The 21,091-nt window shown below is 37.6% G+C and overlaps 2 pseudogenes; one reads left to right on the top strand and one right to left on the bottom strand.

Annotated features, from left to right (window-relative positions):
* Window positions 1-2,906: 2,906 nt before the first annotated feature.
* On the bottom strand, window positions 2,907-3,018 carry LOC112480482 (annotated as a pseudogene).
* Window positions 3,019-14,395: 11,377 nt separating this feature from the next.
* LOC102889572 lies at window positions 14,396-14,737 on the top strand (annotated as a pseudogene).
* The last annotated feature ends 6,354 nt before the right edge of the window (window positions 14,738-21,091 follow it).

Below are 21,091 nucleotides of genomic sequence, written 5' to 3'. Positions count from 1 at the left end.
ATCGTTCATTCTGCCTGAAAATACCATCTTTCCTATCTCTGTATTTCTAGATCCTACTTTTTCTTCAAGACCCAACGAGAGCATTACTTCCTAGCTTTATTCTTCCTTTTCTACGTTCATATTCCAAAGAGAACAATTAATTATTCCACACACATGCATTCCCAACCCCACACATATCATGTGTCTGTGTGCTTTTCAATATCGTTCATTCTGCCTGAAAATACCATCTTTCCTATCTCTGTATTTCTAGATCCTACTTTTTCTTCAAGACCCAACTAGAGCACTTTTTTTTTTTTTAATTTTGTTTTATTATTAGTTTCAAGTATACAGTACATTGGTTAGACATTTACGTAGTTTATAAAATGATCCCGCTAATTGCTCTTTCTCTCCTCTGGCTCTCCACCTAGCTATTATATTAGTGCTAACTGCATTCCCTATGCTGTGCACTTCTTGATGAATGAAGCCTTCCCTGATTCCCAAGCTCACACTAACCCACCTTCCCATCTGTAAGGTGGAAGTTCTCTCCTACCTCTGGAATCTGTTATTTATGTACATGTTTTGTCTTTCTAGACTGGTTCTCTGTTTGCATTACCCCAGTCTCCACCCAGATGCAGTGCCTGCCTTTCTATACCTTGTTCCATGCTCTGGGATGCTGATCCTTAAACATTTTTTCAGCTGTATCCCTTGTCTGCCAACTCTCATTTGATTTCTAGCCCATGGTGGGGGCACTAGCAGGAAGATCAAGGTTGAGGATGATGGCCCTTCTGTCTCCCTCCCTGTTTTAGCACTGCATCTATGCCAAAAGCTGCCTCCTTCCAAGATTACAGTTTCTGCCAAATGGCTCTTCTTCTACTCTTCGGTTTTCGTCAGCCTTCAGTTACACTCTTTTCTCCTCTTGCTCCTTCAGCCATAGAATTAGTAATGGCTTAAAATAGTGTCTGGGTGCCTCAGCAGCCCTTGTTTATTCCTACAACCTACTGGCACCTCTGTATATAGTCTTTTCATTGAAGTCTTTTCATATGTACCACCTAGAGTAAGTTGTATTTTCTACTAGAACCCTGACTGATAAACTTTCTTACCAGATGTTCATCTTGAATGTATTGTTTATATGGCACGGAGAAGGGTTAAGGAGTGAAGTGTTCTTTTAGTTGAGATTCAACTCTGTCTCTCACTAGCTGCGGAATATTAGATACTCCCTCCTCCTCTCTTTGCTCTAGTTACATTAATATGTTTGTTTTGAAGATCAAATGAGATTGTATGTTAGAAAGCACTTTGTATGTCTTTGTATAGGATTCAGTGTTATTCTAATTCATCTTTTAATCCTCCCAAAGTAGTAAGTACTTAATAAATAAGCTGTTTTATATAGATCTGTTGGATGAATGGGTGGAAAAGATTGTCTTCTATTTTCTCAGAGTCAGCTATCCAGAAGAATAGTAAGCAGAGGAACCACATATGAAGGATTCAGAGTAATAGAAAACCAATGTGTAGTTTACACAGTCAGTAGAGGCCCAAATAAGGGGGTTTCTGGCTAAGATCTATTTTGTTGAAATATATTTTACAGCAACCCTGATTTTTTAACCTATTTGTTCTAATGATTACCAAGAAAGAAGTGTTGGAAAGATATATTTTGAACTTAAAATAAATGGCTGAGGAAGTGATAGAAAGGAAGATACTTCTAAATGTTGACTTGGGACCTGGGATGAACTAACGTATTTACGGAGAAGACTTAGTTTTCACCCAAACCTTGAACAGAGCTGGATTCATTAGGAAAAACAATGTGTGCAACCATTCCAGAGGAAAATCCACTATAGGCCATTGTCCTAACTGAGGATAGATGTATTAGAACAATTTAGACCACAAAGTGATAATGTGACTTCTTCAGGGGCTTCAGAAACTCAAGAGGGTTACTGCCTCACTTAATCCCTTGGGCAAACTGGAAGGAGATGTCAACCCAATTTTCCCAGAGCAGAAGGATATCAAAGTAGTACAAAGAACATAGGAAATGGAGAGTATACCACACCCCACTGCCAGAGGTGTTTGGAGAAATGACAATTATGTCATTCGGTAAAGGTAGGTTTACAAGCCATCTATTTGAACATGTTTAGTTGTAAAATAAACAAGCTTGGACCTAAATTGCCCTGCTGGAAAGAGCTAAAATTTCTGAGGAATGCCTGAGGTGAGGGGCCAAAATAAAGCAGTACTTAAGGCATCTGTAGAATGCCATAGAAAACTCAAGGAAGCTGTGCGTCTAAGGACAGGAAGTGTTAAAATAGTGCCTAGTAAGGGCTGGAGCCAGATGGATTTGGCAATTTATCATTTGTGTGGAAAAAAATTCCAAACACATTCCATGTGAACGTTTTTCTGAAGGTGCTTTGTGGTTTGGAATCACTGCAGTTTCTGTGAACTTTTTCTTACTTCCAATAGAAAGTTAGGAAACTGTCCATCATTTACACCTCCTCATTCTCCCTCTCACAAGCCAAGGATAGCGCCTAAGAGAATTTATTCCATTTCCCCCTACAATAATTTATCTTTAGAGAACCTCAACTATTTCTTTAAATGAATAGCAATGCTCTGTAACAAATCTTCTGCATCAATCCAAGCCTCTTCTATTAAGACTTCTCGATGTTGACCAATTCATGAAAAGAAGTCTACCCTCTTTCTTCCTTTTCATCTCTTCAAAATTCCAGGTCTTCTGAATTCATAATCACAACATTCTTTTTGTTGTATTCTTACTATTAAGCACATTGAACAAAAATGACAACTTAGGTGTTTTGGGAGTGAGGTTAGTAAATTTGTTTCTCCCTCATAAGGGACAGGACCAAGTGAGGCCCCAGAGACCAAGATTGGTTTCATTCATTCATTCGTTCATTCATTTATTCACTTATTTAATTAATTTTTTTATTTAATGCCTACAGCACCTGGTATTCCTAGGTGGTCTCCCATCCGAGTATTAACCAGGCCTGACCCTGCTTAGCTTCCGACAAGATCAGGCACGTTCAGAGTGGCATGACTGTAGACCCAAGATTGGTTTTAAGTACGTGTAGTGGTCACCCAGAAGTGGGTCCAAGTGAAAGATAATGTGAAACTCTGGCTAAGAGGAGAATGGAAGATTGACAGCCAGAAAAGCCATTTTAATCATCTGATCTGAAAGCAGAAAGCAGAGAGAGCAAGAGTTCATGGGCCAAGTGAGGGCCTGGGAAGGAGAGAAGCTTGAAGCAAGTTGGGAATGGGGCATACAGGACTCGATTTTGATTTGGTGCTAGCCATGTACTAATGGCAGGTCAGTTCAACTTCAATGAGCAAAGTCAGGGCAAATAGAAACAGATTTAGGCAGCGTTCTATCCTGTCTGTGTCTGAGCCTCACCCAATGTGAAATCATATTCCTTTTTTTTAACTCACTAGAGCATCTGCTATTGCAAAGACTGATTTAAAAATATTAATTGACTTTTAAACAAAACAATAAATACTGCCTGGTTTGGGGACTAATATAATTAAATTCCTTTTAATTCTTTGAGACTTAATAATCCGTATGATTAAATCCAGTTAAGGACAGAATTTTTGGTTCCAAGTTCATCACAACTACTTAAGTCATACCTTTATTTTCCATGCCAGATCTTAAGTGTCTATTTATTGTACTTTTCACAACAGTACCCTTTCAAAATTCTTCTCATTTTACTTTTAACATCGATCCTCTTTGAATTCTTACATGTCTAAGTAATGAATCTTCACTGATTTTAAAAAAGAACAATATCTCAGACTCTCTAGACAAAAATGCTTCGTGTAACACTAAAGAGTTCCTTTACTATTGGTATTGTTACCTTTGCCATATGTTCTGACCAAAGTTTTCTGAGTACCTTTGAAATGTGATCACCTCTGACATATCTAAAAAATAAAAAATCAAGAAACATCTCATCTACCCAGCCTAATTCCCATAAGATTCCCCTGGAGACACTGAGCATATCTAGATCCAGATGGGGATGTATAATCTGAACTGCTGGTGAGGCCAGGAATTAATAGATCAAGCAGCAAAGAGAAAGCAGCTGAGCAAAAAGATGCATGACATATAGTAGAGAGAAGGCTGCAGCTGGAGTGCAATGAAGCGCTACACCGTTACTGTTGGAAGCTGTTGTGCAGACAGCAGCTAATAATGCAGAGCCAGTATTGGATCAGATCTATTTCTACCACAAATTGTACCACAAACACAAACAAAAGACAAAAACAAAACCCTGTTCTAGTGCGGGGGTGGATGGGTAACATTTTGAGTTACAGAAGTACTTTAGCAAAAGAAATTTAATGAAAAAGAAAAATTCTGGACTTTAGTTATACCCGGGAAGATTTCACAAAGAGCTACCTATAACAAAAAGCACTCAGATATTTCTCCAGGTTTGGTATTCTAGGGATCCCAATGCCCTTCATTTGAGTTAGATCTCAAGTCTCACGAAACCTGTTTAAGAGCATCACTTGAGAGGTGAGGCCATCATAGAACCCACTGAAATACTGGCAGATGTAGTGGCTTCTTTGTGAATAGCGTTGATCAGGTAGTATTCCAACATTCTTTTTAAAAAGTCAGTAAACATCATCAAATGCCTATTATGCAGCAGGCTCTGGGCTAGGCATTGGGGGTGTAACTATGAGTAAGACACAGGCTCCACCTCTAAGGAGCTTTCAGTCTGAAACAGGAGGTAAACAGAACAGGATAATACAGAGAGATTTACCTACCTTAAGAGGAGGTGTAACATGGATAGTAAAAAAGCAGACACTTAAGCTGCATTCTGGAGTTTGCATCCTGGCTGTCACTTCTTAATTAAGTGAATTACTTAACCTCTTTGGATATCAATTTCCTCATCTGCAAAGTGGGTATAGCAATAATATCTCACAAGTTGGTGGAGACAATGAATGAGTTAATATATATAAAGCACTCAGAACATGGTTTGGCATATAGTGAGCATGTGTTAATCTGATGGAAAGACAAACGAGTGTTAATGGAAATACATAGGGGGAGCAGAGCATTTGTCATGTGGGAGTCGGAGAAGTTTTCCCTCCCAGAAAGTGACTTCTCAGTTGAGAGCCAAAGGGAGTAGGGGTTAGTGGGTGGATGGGGCACTTGGAACCTGGGGAATGTGGGGGACAACATGTGCAAAGACTGAAGCAGGAGCAATGTTGGCACACATCCTTTCAAATAATTTAATGTTCTTATGTTGCCTGACTCATTTGGCAAGAAAAACAGGTTCATAAGTTTGCTGCCTTCACCAGATGACATATTATTGTTTCTCCAACACTTCTGTGAAATCGTTCCTGATAGATTTGGTTAGCTGCTCTCTTTGCTGTTTTTCCATACCCCTTTATGACACTGGTCACCTGATACTGTAATTCATTTACTTGTCTGTCTCTCCAACAAGACCGTCAGCTCCAGGATGACTGGAACTGTTTCTTTTACATACATCCTGGAATTCCCAACATCTAAAATAAGATCTGGTTCATAATAGGTGCTCGGCGAAAATGTATTGAACAATGTAGTTTTGTGACAGAGAGGGATTCACTCCAAGATTCCACCTCTTCTAATCTTGCAGACTAATCTTAATTTATCCATTTTCAAGTATTCTATCGTTTCCAGATAGAATATTTAATCTCTGCATTATTCCAGGTGCAAAAATGTGGGCATAATTTTTTCCTCTTCAATTAAGTATTACCACTAAGCTAATCTTGCAGACTAATCTTAATTTATCCATTTTCGAGTATTCTATCTTTTCCAGATAGAATATGTAATCTCTGCATTATTCCAGGTGCAAAAATGCGGGCATAATTTTTTCCTCGTCAATTAAGTATTACCACTAAGCATTATGAAAGAAAAATAATTAATAAAACATATTTAATATCAACGAGTCTTAAATGCAGAGAAGCTCAGCATTCATGAGGAAACTCTTGCTCACTGTGCAGCAACAATGCAAAAGTAAATCTCACCTTGAAGGCTCTTGTTAACTTTGACATCAAATTTGGAATCCTTCCCTCAGTATTCCTTAACTTATCTCAGTTAATTCCTATTCACACATTTTCCAAGGGCCTGTGCAAGGAGCCCATGGACAACTCGTTCATGGGCATTCTTGGTCCTTCTCTTTCCTTCATCTTCTTGAAGATGGAGGTTGAGAGTTGCAACATGCGTAGCACTGCTAGCCAAGGGACAGTTTTCTCCTCATTCAGAACCACTCAGCACCTTTGCGCATTTCTTTGAGAGACCATCTGAAGTTCGAGGACATCCCCAATGCATAACTTCAAAGTCTTTTTCCACATCATAAATACCATATCTTGTGAAATGAGACTTATTGCACACATACTGCAACAAGGACGAGAAAAGACCCTCTAAGATCTTTGAATGGGAGGGTTGGAGTCAGGGAAGTTTGGCTGTCATTACACATGTGGAGGAAGCCTCAGATCTGTCAAGGCCATGTCCCTGAAGGAAGCTTTGAACTCCATGGAATATACAAAAATTATTGATTCATTTATTGAATCTGTATTCTGTGCCAGGCACTAAGGATAAAGCAAGTGCAAGACAGATAAGAGCTCAGTCCTCAGGGGGAGAGACAGACAATAAACACATGGAGATAAACAAGATAATTCCAGATAGTGACAACTGCTCTGAGACACATAATGCAGGAAAATAAGAGTGATTCAACCAGGGAGACACCTTAGATGGAGTGGTCAGAGAAAACCTCTCCGTGGAGGTGACTTTTCAGTTGAGATAGAATGTTGAGAAGGATCCAGCCATATGAAAACCTAAGCAGGAGAAAACATACCAGGCAGAAGTTAGTGTCAGAATGGAGACCAGATCTATGATTTCTCTATTCCTGTAAGATTCACTAGCCACACAGAAAAAAAGGGAGGGAGGGCAAGAGAGAGACAGACAGACACAGAGACAGAGACAGAGAGAGAGAGACAGAGAGAGACAGACAGAGACAGAGTTCCCTACAGTGGGAGTCATCCAATTAGAAAAGATGGTACAAAATTACTTCTTACTTTAGCTGAAACACAGCTGGCAGGTCCATTGCAGAAGTTCCTGCCACAAGTAGGAATTTGGAAGGAAGGAAGGAAGGAAGGAAGGAAGGAGGGAAGGAAGGAAGGAAGGAAGGAAGGAAGGAATCATAACCATCTCCAGATTACTTAGGGTCTCTGTATGACACCATTCAGAATGTACATTGCATTCTGATGCCTCTTCTTTTAATGCGGGTGCTGGAGCAAATAGTCTGAGACAGGACCTTGTTGGGGAGCAAAAAAGAAAGCTTTTGTGGCTGTAGCAGAGCAAACAGATGGCGAAGGGTTTGATTTGACTGTTATTGCTAGGATATAACAGCACAATAAAATAGCTAACATTACTAATGTTAGCTGATTCCTTTAAATAATTATCTTATTTGTCACAACAGCACTATAAAGTAAATGCTAACGTGTCCTTTTGTAGATGAGGAAAGTGAGGCTTAACGGAGTTAAGTAATTGGCCCACATAACTACTAAGTGGTGGAGTCAAATTCATGTGTGTCACTTCCAGAACCCAGACTGTTAAGCATTATGTACTCTGCTTTGGAGAGAGACTGGGAACCAAAGTTCTAACTTCTTAACATCCAAAGCCTGGAGGAACAAGTAAAAATCATGAAAGATCTGGTTTTCACTTTCCCTATGGCCCTTTCTGGAAGAGGAAGAGTGAGCAATTTCCAGAGTGTTTTTTCCTTGACAATGAAAAGGAGGTAAGGGTCTCCAGAGAACTACAGCAAGAAGATAAAAAGTAGAGTTTAGGGAGCAAAAATGGTAAGACCATGAAGAAACTTAGACTATTGAAAGAGTCATAGGAATAGACAGTGAGAATCCTGACTTGCCGTTTTTAAGTTTCATTTATAATTACATAAATTATTTCATTTAGTTTTCAGTTATTCTATGACATGGAACGATTATTGAACCCGTTTTATGGATGAGGACTCAGAGGTCCAGGGGGGAGCACATAATTTGCCCGAGATCTCACAGCCAGTAAGTATTAGAGCTGGAATTTCAAGGGAAGCTGTCTGGCTCCAGAATACGAGTTGTTAGTCGCTACGTTGACTTCTCAGCATCATACTTTCTCTCTCTGCTTTACCACCAAAATATTTGAAATTGTGCCTCTCAGAATATCCAGAGTGCGTTGCCATATTACTAAAATCCTCGCTTTAAGATATCTAATATTTAATTGGCTGTATTTTTTCTGTTTAAAAAAAAAACATTTATATTACAAAAGTAATACACACTTATCCAAAAGTTCAAATAATGAAGATGTGTTAAAAATAAAAAGCAAAATGCCAAGGCTTGATTTTTAAAGGACTGTCATTTTACAGGTAATAGATTTTATCGTTTGTTTGTTTGTTTTTTATCTGTCTTGTAATTTACTCCCAGAGATTACCTGATAACCTGTTTCCTTTTAGCTGCTCCTTTTCACCTGTCCTCCATCACCATTTCTCAGTCCGTACTGCTTTCTGCAGACAATCTGACTTCCTCCTGATGCAGTGGCTAGACAGTCTCTTTCTCACTCTTATCTTGAAGGTTCCTGAAAACTGAAGACCAGTTGGGTGTCTATACACCGTGTGTATGTTTCCTTGCCATGTAAGACAAAAAACAAATTGAGTGGCGTGTATGATAAGACTCTATCCAAGGAACATCCAATATTTCTAAACAGAGGGAATTTGCTCAAGTTTTGAAGAATTAGCTGGAAAGTTTTGATAGTTTAGAACTAGATGATGTCTCATAGATAATCTAATCCAAATTATTATTTTACAGATAAGAAAACACACTCAAAGAAATGCAGAGGAAAGAAAATATACTTTGGCATGAATCCTGGCTTTGCGTGCCCCTAGCTGGCTGTGCAGGCTGGTCAGTTTCCTTGTTCTCTCTGAACATCAGTCTCCAGTTCTATAACATTTAGAGGATTATTACACTTTACACCACCGCCACTGCCATCACTTTTTCTAATATAAACCACCATAATCCATTGTCTTTTTTTCTGAAAGCCTGCTGACTTTTATTCCTTGTAATTTGTTCTCCATTCAACACCCAAAGTCCACTTTCATAAAACATAAATGAGATCACTTAAAGTCCTTGAAAGATTTTTCATTGCTTTCAGAATAAAATCCTATGAAGCCTCATATAAGCTGACCCTTGCCTTTCCTGGCTTTATATCTCTTCTTGATTTTCTTCCAGCCATATGGGCATCCTTTTTCTTCTAGGAATAAGCAAAGCTTGTTCTAGCTTGCAGACTTTTGCATTAGCTGTTTCTGTGTCTGGGGCGTTCGCTTCCTGTTTCTTCCCTGAATAGCTCCATCTCATTCTTCAGGTTTCAAATAATCCCTACCCATGGTCATTCTATACGACAAGGCCCACGTGTTGACCTTTATATATAACATAACACTTTAAAAATTTTTTTCACAGCATTTATCATCATCTGTTATTATATTGCTTTTTTTAAAAAAAATATGTTTTGCTTAAATTATCTGAATCTATTCCCAAAATATGTGGACAAGACACTTATTTTACCAGAACAGCATCTTACATGCAGGAATTTTTCTCAAATGGTAGATATTTTTATTTGTAACAATGATAGGACACCTAATCATTTAATGTGTAATTATGGAAGGTAACTGCTTGTTCTCACAGGATTTCCTTTGAGCTATCAATCAGTTTTTGTCTTTTTCTATTTCCCTGGGATGGTCAGGCCAGAGTGGGGATAGAGAGTGTAAATAGTGGACAGAAGATCTTCTGAGATCAGAAGATAGAAGAAAGTGGACTGTAAGAAGTCTAGTGGGCATAGCCAGAGCTGAGGGGCGGGGAGGGGAATCGTTGTTAGTAATGGCGAGTGCTGCCAGGATCTGAAATCTGAATTTTGCTGAAATCCCACCCCCTGGTTATTCCCACCTCTGGCTATAGCCCAGGAAGTTAGACGTGGAGAGAACACTTAAGGACAGGGAATGCTTGGGAATGCTTGGGACAGGGATTACTCTCTGGGGCTTTCAGTTACCAGGTACTTTTGACTTTGGCTAGAAGGAGGGTCAAGGGTCTGCTTCAGCCACTTTCAACCCTGACACTCCATCACTAAACCATCCACGTGATGTTTCAAGAAAGTAATATTTCAAAGGAATCATCCCAAAACAGCATATTCCCAGGATACAAGAGCTTTTGAACTCTGCTCCGCCCACTGCAATCTCTATCCTCTTGTACATGTCCTTGACCAAGCCTGAACTCTCCCTGCTTTGAGCAGCTCTGAGAAGGAAGTAATAGCAGGGAGGAACTGTGCAGTCCAAGCTCAGGATGGAGGCAGCGGAGAGTCACCCTGTGAGCAGGAGGGAAACCTCTTCTATACCTTCAGGTTTTACACTGATACTTAAGGGTTGGACACTTCTCCACCCCCACGCAGTTTTATTGAGGTATAACTGACATAACATTGTATAAATTTAAGGTGTACAACATAATGCTCTGATATATGTAGATATAGCAAAATGGTTACAAGTCTAGTTAACATCCACCACTTTGTATTTTATACTTATATAGTTACCAGTTTCTTTTTCATTGTGATGAGGACTTTTAAGATTTACTCTCTTAGCAACTTTAAAATATGCAGTACAGTATTATTAGCCATAGTCGCCGTGCTGTACATTGTGTCATAGAATGTATCTTATAACTAGAAAATCTCCCTTGCTTCCTGTCTCTGGCAACCATCACTCTCTTCTCTGTATTTACGAGTTTGGTGGGCTTCATTTTGTTTGTTTGTTTGTTTAAGATTCCATGTATAAGTACAATCATACAATATTTTCCTTTACTTGTATTACTTATTTCACTAGATATATCGCCTTCAAGGACCAATCATGTTGTCACAAATGACAGGATTTTCTTTTATATGGCTGAATAGTATTCAATTGTGTGTGTCTATACAATACACGTATATACATGTACGTGTATGTATGTATATATGTGTATATATATGCATGTATGTATCATATTTTCTTTATCCATTCATCTGTCAATGGACACTTAGGTTATTTTCATGTCTTGATTACTGTAAATAATGCTGCCATAGTGCAGATAGCTCTTTGGGACAGTGATTTTGTTTCCTTCAGATATATATACAGAAATGGAATTGCTGGATCATATGGTAATTCTATTTTTAATTTTTTGAGGAATCTTCATACTGTTTTCATAGTTGCTGCACCAATTTATAATCTCACCAGCAGGGCACAAGGATTCCTCCACATCCTCACCAGCATTTGTTCTTTTTGTTGACAAATTTATCTCACTAATCTTAATAACTAAATCTGCTTCCTGTGCTCTTTTTGATCGCTCATAGCAAAGAAGATGTGAGCTTAACCTCAGAGCTTATTCTGGGTCTTCTATTTATTGTTCCTGACCATTGTTCACTGACCTGGGAATAACTAGCAGCTTGGGGGCAAAGGCTTCTTTCTTCCTTCATATCCCACCTTGCTTTATCCTAATTATCCCCACCTTGTTCAATCGGATGCATTTGGGACCGAGAACGAGAGAAGGCACATTTGATTGTGGAGCACGATTTACCATATTCTACTTTCAATTACAGATGACCTGGGCTTAGAACTTCCTGCATCCATTCAGATCACAATTAAGCAGAGGACTTGGAATCGAGAGTATCAGGAATGGGGGGTGTTGGTGGGGGTGGTAGTGGTAGGGGTAGAAGTTAGAGGTGCAGGGGCTAGATCAGCCTTTGACAATGAGAAGATAAAAGAAGACTGTGGGTACCTCCTTGAATTTCTTGATCTATGTCTCTGCCCTTCTCTCTATCCTTTTGGGAGCAAAGTTTTCCTTTGGCAGGGCTATGGTACTTCTCCAATTAGATACAGAAAACCATCTCAAAGCCTTCTCTTCTCTGATCTTCGCAGGTTTGGCCAAAGCATTTTTACTATCATTGCTCAAGAGAATATCCTCCTTACACTGTGTCTTGCTTTCCAGGACCCTTCGGTCTTCCTTTCTCAAATCTTGTTGGAAAACTGTCGTCAGGACCATGTTGAGCTTTGCTTTGACCTCTTTGCTAAAGCTTGTTTGAATACCATGTTTCCACTTCAACTTTCCCTATGATATAAAATACTTCATTTGGAATAAAATGGCACAGAATAAACTCCAAACTCTTACAGTTTTGTCCCTTTGTAACTCTATCCTCAAATATCCCAGGACATGTGCACATGCTGTTTTCTTAGCCCGAAAGGCTCTTGCTCCCACCCTTCTCATGGGAGGACACTACAGGTCACCTTCTCGTAAAAGTCCTCACTAATTAATAGTCTTCAATGATTTCTTTTGTTATTTTCTCTCTTTTTTCTTCTTAGTACTTCGTGTATTAGATAATTTTAATATGTAATATGTCTACATGTTTTATGTCTATCTCCCCATTTAGACTATATGTTCTAAGAGGATAAGACAGAGGCTGTGCACCTCTGTCTACAGAGCACCTGGCACAGAGCCCTGCAGTATGCCGAGTACTCAGTAAATACTGGGAAGCAGCATCACAGAATGGTTAAACATATGAATTCTGGAATTATATTATTGAACTGGAATCCCGTTTTTATAACATACTGTGTTTGTTGAGCTAGGACAAGTTAATTAACTGCTCAGTCTTCCCATCTACACTATGGGGACAATAATACTTAACTCATAGTGCTACTGAGCATACATGAAATGTTTAGCATAATACCTGGAAAGTTGTGTCAATAAATGTGACTTCTGCTGTAATCTTAATTCTGCCACTTTCTGTCTTGGTCCCCATGGTTCTTGAAGATGTGTCAGTAATGTCTCACTATAATATCCTGAGCTCTGAATTGTTCTTGACGTTCTTCTCTCTTCCCTTAGAGCAAATGTAATTACCTTGAATCTCATTCCTCAAGCCCTAGGTCTTGCTAGGAGGTCACATATGCTAATAGATTATCAAAATATCTAGCAAACATAAAATAATTCAGACCATCATCCCTCCTCCTCATATATACCATAATGCTCAAGCTTTGGAAAGCCTAAAGATGAGACACTAAGGACAGAGATTCTGTTGATCATGTCATGCTAGTAAGAAGGTATTTCTTAATAAGCAGCCTTACTTTTGTTTCTCTATTAACAAAAGCAAGCTTTCGGAAGAGTTATAATGACAGCTGATACTTTTTGAACACCAAATGCTAAGCACTCTAATAGTCAAATAGTCACAACAACTTTTTTAAGGTAGTTCTTATTCACATTTCACCTGTGACAAGACAGAGGCTTAGAGACTTTGTCTAGACTCACACAGCTACTAAGTGGCCAAGCCAGGGTTTTCAATACAGGTTGTTTGACTCCAGAGTCACTTGGCTGGCTTTTGTGGTGGAGTATACCAGTGATGCTTCCTCCTAGGCTGGAACATAAGTGCTCAAGTACTTGTTGCTTTTGATGGAAGTAAATGGTTCCAGTTAAGAGCAAGACTAATTTTAGTAACATCTTTCATTTCTGGACAACTGATAAGGGAATTAGGAGCTTCATCTCAAGGCCAACTTAATTTTTCACACCTAAAACACAAAGGGCTTAATGTTTCTAAGGCCTTATAAAAATATCCTGGATGTAGCTGAGTGTTTCCATCTGAATGTTATCCCTGATTTTCAAAGAAATTATTTCACATGACTTCAAATGAGTGTCCTCTTGCCTTTCTAGTAAGAATATTTAAATTTGTCTTAAGTCACCTTGGAATTCCATCACTTCTCAATTACTTAAATGTGACACTCTAATACAATCCCTTCAGTTCGATTTTATTTCTTTTCACCTGAATAATGATGACCTGACATTATTCATCTCCAAGATGAAAAATAAGACAGGTAAGAATCACTCTGTAGTTTATCAGCTTTTGCCCAAGCTTATTGCTCAGCAAAATTCACATTCTACAAATCTCAGTTCCTCACTAGTTTTTTTTTTTTTTCATATTGGGTCTTTTTGTGGGGTTGAGGGAGATGGGAGAGGTATTTTACCAAATTGTGAATACAGAGGACTGCTCTGTATTATTTTTGCAACTTTCTGCGTGTCTATAATCACTTCCAAATAATTTTTAGATTGTGGAATATACACATAAAAGAGTATATTAAAAGAATATGTAAAGTACAGCATAGGGAACATAGTCGATAATATTGTAATAACTATATATGGTGTCAGTGGGTGCTAGACTTATCAGGGCAATCATTTCATAATGTATATAAAGGCCAAATCACTAGGTTGTACATCCAAAACTAATATAATATTGTATGTTAACTAATTGAAAAATAAATTTTTTAAAATAGGTATGGTTTGAAGTGAATATCCATGTACCTTCTACCCCAGGTAAAAAAAATATAACATCCCATTCCTTTGGCTCTTAGCTTCCAAGATGACCAAAAAGGGACGGAATAACAGTTGCGCCAAGAAGTATCGTGGCTATATGCAGCCTATTCGCTGCACTAATTGTGCTCATTGTGTGCCCAAGGACAAGGCTATTAAGAAGTTCGTCATTCAAAGCATAGTAGAAGCTGCAGCCATGAGGGACATTTCCGAAGTGAGTGTCTTCAATGCCTGTGTGCTTCCCAAGCTGGATGCAAAACTACATTACTGTGCAAGTTGTGCATTCGCAGCAAAGTAGTGAGGAATCCTGTGAAGCCTGGAAGGACCGAACACCCCATCCCAATTTAGACCTGCAAGGACTGTTCCACGACCTCCACCAAAGCCCATGTAAGGGGATAACTCTGAAGAACGATACCCTGGAAAAAATAAAATGTAAATTACACTTAAAATATGTGTATATAACATCCTTAGTACCATGTGCCTTGGAATTTCCAAGTTCATTGTCTCTTCCCAAGGGGTACCATCTTCTTGACTTTTATATTTTTTTATTGACTTACCACAGATATTTGTATCTCTAAATAATTTTGCATGTTTATTAGTTTATATCAATGGAAGTAGTCTGCATCATGTGAATTTTTCTAGGGTTTGAAATTCAACATTATATTCCTACAATTCATCCATCGTATTGATGTAATTTATTTTTAGTGCTGTATGGTATTCCAGTGTATGACTGTGCGACAGTTTCTTCATCCAGTCTATTGATAATTGACATTTAGGTTATTCCTAGTTCAGTGAGCAATGGTGCTTTAAATATTTCATACGTATTTTTTAATGCACGCAAGCAAGTATTTCTCTAGTGTAAGTAACTGAGTAGAATTAGTGGACATAACATAAACACATATTCAACTTTACCAGATATCACCAAACAGAAGTTCAAAGATTCTGTACCAGTTTACTCTCCCACCAACAGTGTATGAGAGTCCCTACTTCTCTACAGTCTCACTAACATTTGATATTGTCAGACTTATTACTCTATCTTATGCATGTATAATAATGTCTTATTCTTCTCCTAATGTACATTCATCTGGTTACTAACAAAATTGAGCATCTTTTCAATAATTTACTGGATATTTGAATTTCTTTTTTATTAAATCCCTGTTCAAGTCTTTTGTCCATTTTTCGTACTGGGTTTTTGCCCTTTTCTTATTGACTTGAAGAGTTTCTTTCTATATATCTTGAATGTTAGTACATAGCTGTATCTTATGTGTTGCAAATATCTTCTCTCAGTTTGTGTCTTACCTTTTGCTCTCTTTACGGTGTCCATTCAAGAAAGTTGTTTTTAATTTTAATGTTGCTAAATTTTCTATATTTATCCTGTTTGTGCTTTTATATCTTATTTAAGAAATCCTTCCAACCTGAGGTCATGAAAATATTTCCCTGTATTATCTTCTGAAAGGTTTATGGTTTTGTTTTTTCATGGGTATATCTTTAATCCATTTGGGATTGTTTTCTGTGGATGATAGGAAGTAAAGGTCAAATTTTACTTCTCCCCTGTGGGTAACGAGTTGTCACAGTACCTTTCTTTGAAAAGTTGTTTTGAGCTCTGTTGTAGGTTAAGTCTACATCTAAGTATGGGTCTGATTCTGGGCTCTTGATTGTGTTTCATCAATCTTTATCTTTGCACCGATCCAACATTGTCTTAATTACTATAACTTTATAATACATCTTGATATTTAGAATGACAAGTTCCTCACTTTTTCTCTCTGAATAACTTACCTTTCTTGGTACCTTTTGAATTATTAGAACCAGGTTATCAAGTTCTATTTAACCTATTTTAGAAGAATTGATGTGTTTTTGATTATTGAGTTTTGTAATTCTTAAATTTGATCTATTTCTCCATTTACCTAAGGACTAATGTCTGCAATGGACAGGATAGGCCAGTTATGCTTTGGTTACTGACAACCTAAAATGCTTAGTAGCTTAACACAGGTTTATTTCTTGTCTATGCCATGTGTCCATTGTGGGTCAGCTGGAGATCTACTCTGTGTCACCCTCACTCAGCAGCCGGGCTGATAGAGCATCACCATCTGGACCACTGCTGGTTGCAGAGGCAGCAGAAAAGAAAGACAACCGAATAGTGCACTGGTCCTTAAAGCTCCTACTCATCTTTCTTTGCTAAAAGCAAATCACATTGGTCATACTAGGAGCAAGAAGGTGTCCAGAATGCGGGGAAACCAAATGTAATTGTGAACACCTGAGCATCTTTCAATCAACTTTTATATACTGCTTTGTAACTGTCTTGTTAGATTTATTTCTAAGTATTTCACATATTTAATGACATTGAAATGGTTACAAAATTTAATTTTCTATTTGCTTCTGGTATATAGAAGTAAAATCAATTTTAGTATGTTGACTTTTATTCAGTAATTTTGCTAAACTCTTTTATTAATTCTAAGAAATTATCTAGAATCTATTTTGGATTTTCCTCATACAACATCAAATAATCTGTGAGTAGTAAAACTTTGTTTCTTTCTTTGTTTCTCTACCTGTTATTTCTTTTTCTTGCCTAACTATTCTGACTAGACTATTTAACACTATTTTGAATGAAATGGTGATAGTAGGCATCTTTAACTTGTTCCAGAACAAAGCTTTTTAACTTTTTATCTTTAAATGTGATATTTACTAAAGTTTTTGTTTGTTTGTTTATGTTTTGGTAGAAAACCCTTAAGTAGACTTCTTTCTATGTGTGGTTTATTAAGAGTTTTAAAAAATCATGAATGGGTGTTAGTTTTAGGAAATATTTTTTCTGCATCTACTAGGATAATCATGATTTTGTTCTTTTATTTTTTAGTGAATTGAATTACATTAGCTGATTTTCTAACATTAAATCATTCTTGGGATAAACTCACCTTGGTATTGATGGTTATTCTTTATAGATTTTTGTCCATTATGTTTGTTAATATTTTGTTTAGGACTTTAAACTGAATTCATGAGACAGACTAGTCTATAATTTTCCTTTGTCGTATGCATTTTTTTTAAGTTTTGGTATTGAGCTGATACCATTACAGTATAACTAACTGATCAAACCATCTGGGTTTGCATTTTTTTTTTTTTTGAGGGAGTTTTTAACTCATTAAAAATATCCTTGTTTTGAATGTATTTTAAATAAATTCTTGATGTTCTTTTTTTTTCTCATTCTTTTTAGACCATCTTTTGGGGGTATTTTTTAATGTTAGAGTTATAATTTGAAACTCGGCAACATACTGTGTAAGAAAAACTACACATGGAAAACCTATTTCATTCAAAATGAGAAAAAATGCTATGGCTAAAGTGTATTAGGTCTGATTTGAAGTCAAGTGGATTTTTAAAAGCCATATGATAATTACAGTATATTTATTGAGAACAGTTTTATTTGTGGATAACTCACTATGTGTCTGGAATAGTTGTAAGTACATTGTAGGCATCACCTTATTTATCTATGCGATATACTATCTTATATCCATCTTATAGACAAAGCTACTAAGGATAAATGACTCGTCCAAGGCTGCACAACTACTAAGTGTCAAAGTCAGGAATCAATCCAGGCCTGTTTGGTTCCCCAAATCTCAAACTTAACCTCTGCATTATACTACTTCCATCACACATCAGCTCACATAGGACAAACAAAGAAGAGTCCCATTCCACTGATGATTCAATTTCAACTCCAAATGTTATGAAGATTTTCCTAGAATTTCCCAGTTTACAGCTAATTGTTTTTCATTTCTTTAAGCCTTAATTTTAGACTCAGTTTTGACCATAACTTAAAAATGGAGCAGATAGAAGCAGGTAGGAATGGTTAGTTTGAGAGCCATGAGTGATACCAATCTATCTGACAGACTCCAAAGAATTAGCTTTAATAGTCAGCAAATAGTGTAAACTTTTCAGGTTTACGTCTGAAATTAAATTCCTGTTACTGAGAGGCAGCTTCTTTCATTCTTCACGTAATTTTACTCTCAATACATTTTTCCTCTTATTCATTATAGACATTCTACTATAGATGTTTGGGTGTGATAGGGGTGTATGTGTAAGGGGGGAGTATATGGGGAGTGATAGATGTCCAAGGTTTTAATCAATTTGAAAATTAGTTCAGTCACTGGCAACTCTGTTTGGGCGTGAGGAGGAGTTCTTTTAAAAAGAAAGAAATAGTTGATATCTGCATAACCTGTATTCCCCTTTTCCTTGGAACACTCATAGCAGTGGAATTGGTGTTCTCTACCTCCTTTATATTTGCCATGTAGGCTTTGTCTCTACTGAGTCTGGACATTAGGGAGGGAACCAATGATTCTGAATGTTGTTCCCTCGTGCCAAGAAGTTGGAGTGCCTTGATCTTAGTAGGAGATGATTTGTTAAGTCCACCTTCAAAGGCAGCCTCTGAAGACAACCCTCACATCCCTACCCCAAGATGAGCCTTTCTAATCTGTGATGAGGGTCCCATATGGAGATTTAATCATTTTATCTCCCCTCATATTCCTCAGTTGCTTTCCATGAGAAGCGGTTGTAGTATTGCTAGAGAGGTTGTAAGGTAGGGCAGTAGTAGAGCTAAACTGTGAGGGGCCATAGAAAGTCAATAAGAACATAATTCTTATATTCCTAGGTTAGAGATTATTTTTTTTTTGCCATATTAATGTCTCTATTCTCTATATTATTTCATAATCCTAAGTCATGGCCAACATAGCTTGTGTGTGTGTGTGTGTGTGTGTGTGTAGGAAAGAGAGAGAAAAAAAGAGGGAGAATACAAAGTCCTATGATATTAAATAGTGATGGAAAGAAATTTGACTTCAGGTGGTGAACACACAGTACAATATACATATGACATATTATTGAATTGTCCACTTGAAAACCATATAATTTTATTAACCAATGTCACCCCAATAAATTTAATTAAAAATTTGTTATTAAAAAATAGATTTGAAGATAATTTCAACCAGTCAAAGTATCTTAATTTACCTTTGTAGTACACAGTTTTTTATACAAATGTTAGTGAGAGATGATCCGAGAACAAAGCGGTTCTTCTAAAATGTATCTTTCTAAATCCTGTTCCACGGAAGAGTCATTGGGTATTTGGTGAACGTGCTGCCGTGGGTGGCAGCATGGACCCAGGTATTTCTGGGCTCACAGATATCTGAAAGGATATTATGATCATCTAATAACTGCAAAGTAGAAATTGTCATTGAAGATGTTCCACTTTAAAGGCTGGTCAAATAGGCACAGCCTTTAGAACAAAACAGTACTAGTGATAGGATCCTCTTCATCTCTCCATGGTGGGCATGTGTCTTAACACATGACTTATATTTAGCATTAGAGGTAATGCCCCTCTGAGCTCCCTTAGCCATCAAATTACCCTTTGAAACCCTCTTACCTGTTCAAAGTAATTCAGTTATGCTGAATTACTTCGATGAGTGAGACTTTGTGTGAGATAAAGCTAAAAAGCGAAATTAGGTCTGAATCTTAGAGGGCCTTCAATAGCCTGATCAACAGTCACTGCAGTTTCTGGATAAAAAAAAAAAAGGCAAATCATTGTATTGCACCTATGGAAGCTTAATCTAGCTTAAACTCGAGAGAGAATTAGAGATAGAGAGCCCAGTTAGGATGCTATTACAGTAACCTAGAAAAAGATAGAAAGGGCTATACTGAAGCAATGGAAAGAAAAGAGTACATATGGGAGAATTAAGAAGTAGAATAGGCAGAACTTGGAGATGTGAGATGAGTGTCGTAGACCCAGCATTTACTTCCATTTTCTTTCTAGTAAATTCCCAATTTTGTTTAGGAACACACCTCTCCACCTAGTTCTGAGTTTCGGGAAGAAGGAAATTGACTCCATCCCAAGCACCAGTAGGTGGATCCTGGTTAGCTTATAATCCAATTGTGTTCATTCCACTCCCTTTGCCAGGGATTGGCTTAGAGGTAGACATATGTCCATTTTTAGCCAGAGTGATGTGGGGTAAACTGTCCTGGGGCTTTGGAAAATGATTTTTGTTCTTAAGAAAGAAACACCATTAGACATGTCCCCTTTCTTTCTCTGGAGGTGGTATCTGAATCTCTGGGTAGCCATCTTGTTACCAGGCAAAGCATAGAGGATGGCAAAGCCAAGAGAATTTAGAGAAGTTGAATGGAGCCACCTGGTTTCTGGACTTCTCATCATGTGCGATAATACATTATCTTATTGTTTAAGCTAATCAGAGTCAGGATTTTCTGTGGCAAGTAAAGCCATCTTTATGTAGTTAATAAGAGAGATGAGAAGTTTAAGGTGACTCTAAGTTTTTAGCCTCAGAGACTAGGAGAATAGTGATTCTCCCATCTCGTGATAGAAAATGCTTAGACTTTAAAATCTGACAGATCAGAGTGCAAATTCCAGTTCCACCACTGACTATGACTTTGAAGAAACTGCTTAACTTATCTTAGCATATTCTTTCTTTTCCAGAAGCATAATAACATACATATCCTCATGAGGATATTGTAAAGACTTATGAAGTGCTTGGCACTGTAAGCACTCTAAATTTTGGTTTCCTACTTCCCCAGTTCCATATCTATTATGTGATTCCAGAAGAATAGAGTCTTCCTAAACCTAACCTATTAGCCTGTTGTTATAGACCCCAGCCCTTAGCACAATGCCTACACAAAATAAATGATCAATAATGATTGAATTGAAATCAACCAAAAGTTAAGAAGCACAGAAGAATGAAGGCCACGGTTTTATGGGGGAGGG

The sequence above is a fragment of the Pteropus alecto genome, unplaced genomic scaffold (assembly GCF_000325575.1).
Source record: "Pteropus alecto unplaced genomic scaffold, ASM32557v1 scaffold224, whole genome shotgun sequence".
In the NCBI taxonomy this organism is placed as follows: Eukaryota; Metazoa; Chordata; class Mammalia; order Chiroptera; family Pteropodidae; genus Pteropus; species Pteropus alecto.
The sequence above is the reverse complement of the archived record's forward strand: the minus strand, read 5'-3'. Positions and strand labels throughout refer to the sequence as shown.